Raw genomic sequence first — 5,658 nt, 5'->3', positions numbered from 1 at the left:
TAGATATTTTTATACATCATTCTAGAATCCTTCTAGATAGGATATTTCTAGAATTCTATTTTGGACCTTCTTTAGTTTTGGGCCTTCTCTAGTCTTGGGCTTTTATCTTTTAGGCCCAATTTACATTCTAACTCTTTTTTCCTAGGAGCTTCTCCATTCTTCTAGAATTTGCATTACACTTTAACAAAAGGGTTCAACGTTTTGAGAGTGAAAGTGAGATCTTTCAAGGGCACATCCATTTAGCAAAGAGGCATAATCTTAACCGTGAGAGAAGAGACCGGTCCTCACGACTCTGACCGGTTATTGAGGACGTCATCAATGGTGGTGATCCTGGTTCGTGCTGGTGACGTTGCAGGGAGAGACAAGATTTCTCTCAAGCGCGAAAAGGAAGACGGCGTTTGGGCTGCCACGTCTGACATGGGTGACGTCGTCGGCGACACTCTTTTGGCAAGCCAAGGGAAGGCGCGAGGGAAGTTGAAGGGAGAGACGTTTCTCTTTTTTTTTTTTTTCGTGCATATCCCTTGAGATTTCAAGATTTTTAAGAAGAAAAGGAGTTTGTCCTTTTTACCTTTGAAGACGTCTAATTTAATCTTTTCTGAATCTATTTTTTAATACAAAAATTAATTCAAAATACCACGACAGATTAATTAATAATCTGATCGCCATTTATTAAATTTAATAGCAAATCTTTAATTATATCAATTTTATAAAAAAAAAAAAAAACTTAATTGAGACCAAGAAAAAAAAACCTACCTAGACATTGAACCTATATAATTTTTATTAAATGCTCGATCATAAACAGTCTTTTAACTTGTTAATAATTTCTGACTTTTGATATGTTTCAGATTCTGCTACCTTTCACGCGTTTTTTGTTTATGTTAATGGCCTGAATCAATTGTATGACGTTGAAATTGACAAAATATATCTTTTATTGTATGACCTTGAAATATCAGATATATCTCCCTTATTTCTTATTGGTATATTAGAGGTGAGATTCCAAATATATATCTTTTATTAAATGCTCGATCATAAACAGTCTTTTAACTTGTTAATAATTTCTGACTTTTGATATGTTTCAGATTCTGCTACCTTTCACGCTTTTTGATGTTTATGTTAATGGCCTGAATCAATTGTATGACCTTGAAATTGACAAGGTATGAAACTAATTATACTATTCGAAATAAGAAAAATGAATCCATGATAAATTATTCTTTTATGTCTTCTAAGCTTTTCTATGATTCCATTAAAAAAAGAGAGTATGCTATCCACTTTGTGTAGTTTATCTAAAGCAAGTTATTTAAAAACATGTAGACCACTTCAACATAATTTGTAATTAATTATCAGTTTTCGTAATTGATTATAATTCGCTGAAGTAGTTTAGGAAGTCCGTAATTTCATTTTTTTTATATATGATAACAATGTAGTAATTTAGGGAATAAATGACTTTCGTATGAAATCGTATAAAACATGCACGACGACTTGTTTCTTTTCGTAATTTTTTTAAAATATATATATTCTCGTAATATAGGAAGTAAATTTGTCTGTTTTTATGAAAAAACTCTATATTTTAATTTATCGGTGCAGTAATAAATATATATTTTCAACGAATCTTTTACATTTTTAATGGATTTTGGTCGTTAGTAACATCTATTTTTTGTGTAGTGTGTATATCTTTTTATATGGTCTAAAAACACATGCCAAATTTTATAGCTTATAAAATTTTTGAGTAATTACTGTGTTGTTTGGGTTATTATTGATCTACGTAACTCTTTTTTTTTTTTTGCAGATAAACAAGCCATTTCTTCCATTGCCATCTGGGGCATTTTCCTTTAAAACTGGGGTCATTGTTACTGCGTCATCTGCAATCCTGGTTCCATATCTATTCAACCATTTTTGAAATAATATTTTTGAAGATGATCTTAATTGATAGTAGAATGAGGACTATTATTTCATGTTTTGTTACAGGGTTTCTTTACCAGCTATTTGATAGGTTCATGGCCATTATTTTGGGGTCTTCTATTTTTCTTTTTGATATGGAGTGGTTATTCAATCAAGGTCAGTTATTTACAGTTGCACCTGTTATCGTCAACTTCAGAGTTATTTCTCTTCTTTGAGCTATCACTAGTGCAAAAACGTTGTTTAACGTCGGTTAATTTGGGCTTTTAACGTCACTTTTCCAACCGACGTCTATACAGGTGACGTCTATGTGACGTCGGAATTCATCCAACCGACGTCTACATACACGTCAGTTAACGATATCCATCGACGTCTACATAGACGTCCGCTTATACTCAAACCGACGTCTATTTACTCTATATAGACGTCCACCAATTCCTAAACCGACGTCAACATGAATAAATAGAGGTTGTAAATGACATTAACCGACGTCTATGTTTTTATAGACGTCGGACCATGCACTAACCGACATCTAACAAGGGCGTTGTGTTTTAGTGCAGTTTTGATCTAGACTTTCGGTAGTATTGTGTAACACTCTCCTCTCGCTAGTTTCCCCACAAAAAAAGCTTGCGTCTTTTGAATCTTCTATGACATTCAACCCAAAACCGAACCTGGGTCCATGACTACTTCCCATTTTTCAACCACAAAGGAAAAAAAATTACGGTGATACGAGAACTAGACAAGGACTCAAGTTCCATTTTGGGTCGGAAGCCATAGAAAACTCAAAAGATCGTCACTCTTCTTGTGAGGAAGCAAGCAAAGGGAGAATGTTACACTATGTTACCCAAAGAAAGGATCAAAACTGCACTAAAACACAACACAAAGAAATCAAATTTTGATCAGTTGAATGACAAGATAATCGATAAAAAACTAAAGAAAGTTTAAACGGTAAAGCATAAAAAAAAACCACGCACCTGGGATGCAAGAGAGAAAAAGGAGAGGACAAAGACAATAACATAGTGAGAAACGACAATGCAATGCCGCAAGAGATAAAAAGTAGAGGTGCGCAAGCGAGTAAAAGAAGAGGAGAAGCAGAGAAAAAGGAGAAGAGATGAAGACGAGATCAGAAACTGAATGGTGTGAAGAGTCTGCGGTCTATTTAAAATGAAATGGAGCATCGGTGTTTCAGGGGATCCGACGTCTATGAAGCTAAAAAGATTGACGTTTTGGTTTCCTGTCAGGGTAGTTCACGTCGGTGCCCCTCACAACTGACGTCTAAAACCCTCGAATTTGGTGAAAATACAGGAACTTAGACGTCGGTGCCCCTCAGATCAACGTCTACATTGAAGAATTTTTGTCTTCCCGCCTTCCAAACAGGCCTCAGACGTCGGCGTTTGACTATGTGACGTCTAATTGCTTGGGGAATTAGGTGAACAACATTAATTGTAGGCCAATCGACGTCGCTTTTTCATGGGTTTCGACGTCTATTCGACGTCTAAAGCTGAAAAGGTTGACGTTTGATTTCCTGTCAGTGACGTAGATGTCGGTGCCCTTGCTAGCCGATGTCTAAGCTCCTGGGAATTTGATGGGCAGCATTAATTGCAGCCTAGTAGACGTCGGTCCCCGTGAACACCGACGTCAATGGACTGTCTTATCACATACCTCAGGCAATTGGACATCAGTTTACGGCAGGTGCGACGTCTATGATGTCATAGACGTCGCCTGACATCGAAACGGACGTCTAGTTTTACAATTTATTTACGATAATGCCACCGTGCAGTAATAGACGTCGGATTTTCACGGATCCGACATCTAAGGAGTGACGTTAAATAACGTTTTTGCACTAGTGTATTTCCACTTCAGAATTTTTTTTTTTTTACTGGGTATTATCCTCACAGTCTAGTTCTTGGTATTCAAAATTTCAAACTTTAATTTGTCATATATTTATTCGAATACTTTCATCCTATTCGCAGGCTTTATTAAGCACGTTATTTCAAAATAACTTATTAGGATGATATTTAAGTTAAATTAAAAGAGCACCTTAAATTCTTCATCTTTACTTTTTACAACCATCGTCTCTTTTAACTTCAATTCTATCCTGTCTTTGTGTTTTCCTATCGGATTTATCCTTCTCCAATCCTTCCTCCACTTTGTTGTTTAAAGACTAGATGCTATATAATTTATAATTTATATAAAAAAAAGTCAATCAAATATAATTTATAATTTGTTTGAATGAAAAAAAATAAAAATTATGGGATGCTGTTAACTTTTTGGCAAGTATACCAAATCGTTACAAGTAATACAGTGGATAAGTAAAGTATCGTTCTCCCAAGGGACTTGTGCAACACNACTCATCAGTGACAAAATTTCCATCCAAAATTACCTTTCAAAAATTCTAATTATTCAAAATTACATTACTTTGATTTCAATAATCACTTCATGGAAGTCATGAATTGGATGTGGTAAAACGGACCAACCTAGTTCATTTAAGCCTAGTTCAAATTGGTCAATAAAAACAAATTAAGTTAGATTGACCTATTAACTAAAAATAGATTAAATTTTACAATTCGATTCGATCTGTTATCGGGTTAGGTTGTCTATTTCTTTTCTTGTCATTGAAAGTTTAATATCACATTAAAATATACTGAATCTTTTTATTTCTTACATGAAAATGAGCTAATGACAGAATTAAAAGGATTATTGTTCAGGTTATTTTAGACCTCAATCGAGTTGTATCAAATCTTGATCGAGTTGTATTAGATCTGGATCAGGTTGTCAGGTTTCAATTTTTTAATGAAATTGGATTGATCCAACCCATCTACGAGACTTGCTTGTCAGACTTTCGAGCTTGATAGATTAAATTGATTCAGGATATCGGGTTGAAAATATTGTTCTGACCCTTTTTATTTTGCCAAACTTGTATATTACTTTGTCAGATTTGACCATTTTTGTCATTTTTAGTATAGTTGAGCGACAATTTTAAAAATAAATAGTTCAAACAAAATTCCATTTATTTCTAAAATATTTTGAACATCATGTATATAAAATAAATGGTTCAAAACAATTCCATTTATTTGTAAAATAATTTCTTCATAATACAGTTTGATTTTTGTACTGAATGAGGTGATGACTGATAATTGATCAATCATTTTGTGTTGTAGGTTTTATTGCACCTAAAGCTTCAATGAACCAAAGGAAAATTCAAATAGAATATAAGCTTTCAAGGTTCCAACAACCATGTATCAACAATGAGTTCAAAAGTGTTGAAGGAGGGTTTATATATAAAGAAAACTATAAGAAATATATTCCTAAAGCAATCCCTAAAGAGTCTTTTCCCTCTGAACCTCGTCTTAATCAACCAAAAAATGTCGTTGCTTCTCTTAAACATTTCTTTGTTACATTATACTGGTTTTGCTATCCCTACACACTGTTTGGTCGAGTAAGTTCAATTTTTCTACTATTAATTACTATAATTAAATATGTTAATAAATTCAATTTATTTTTGAGAAACGCTGACAATCCTTATGTTTTTAACTGTTTCAAAAAAATTTCTCTTTGATCAGACATTAAGCACGATTTCTGCATCTTTACTAGCAGTGGATAGACTATCAGATATATCTCCCCTATTTTTTATTGGTATATTACAGGTGAGATTCCAAATATATAATTTTTATTAAATGCTCGATCATAAACAGTCTTTTAACTTGTTAATAATTTCTGACTTTTGATATGTTTCAGATTCTGCTACCTTTCACGCGTTTT

The 5,658-nt window shown here is 33.6% G+C and overlaps 1 long non-coding RNA gene across 1 annotated transcript; it reads left to right on the top strand.

Moving 5' to 3' along the window:
* Positions 1 to 1,123: 1,123 nt before the first annotated feature.
* LOC111242305 lies at positions 1,124 to 2,018 on the top strand. The gene is made up of 3 exons (XR_002669105.1): positions 1,124 to 1,154; positions 1,787 to 1,870; positions 1,966 to 2,018. It is a non-coding gene; the product is annotated as an uncharacterized LOC111242305 (long non-coding RNA).
* The last annotated feature ends 3,640 nt before the right edge of the window (positions 2,019 to 5,658 follow it).

The sequence above is a fragment of the Vigna radiata genome, chromosome 8, assembly GCF_000741045.1.
Source record: "Vigna radiata var. radiata cultivar VC1973A chromosome 8, Vradiata_ver6, whole genome shotgun sequence".
NCBI classification, from domain to species: Eukaryota; Viridiplantae; Streptophyta; class Magnoliopsida; order Fabales; family Fabaceae; genus Vigna; species Vigna radiata.
The sequence above is the reverse complement of the archived record's forward strand: the minus strand, read 5'-3'. Positions and strand labels throughout refer to the sequence as shown.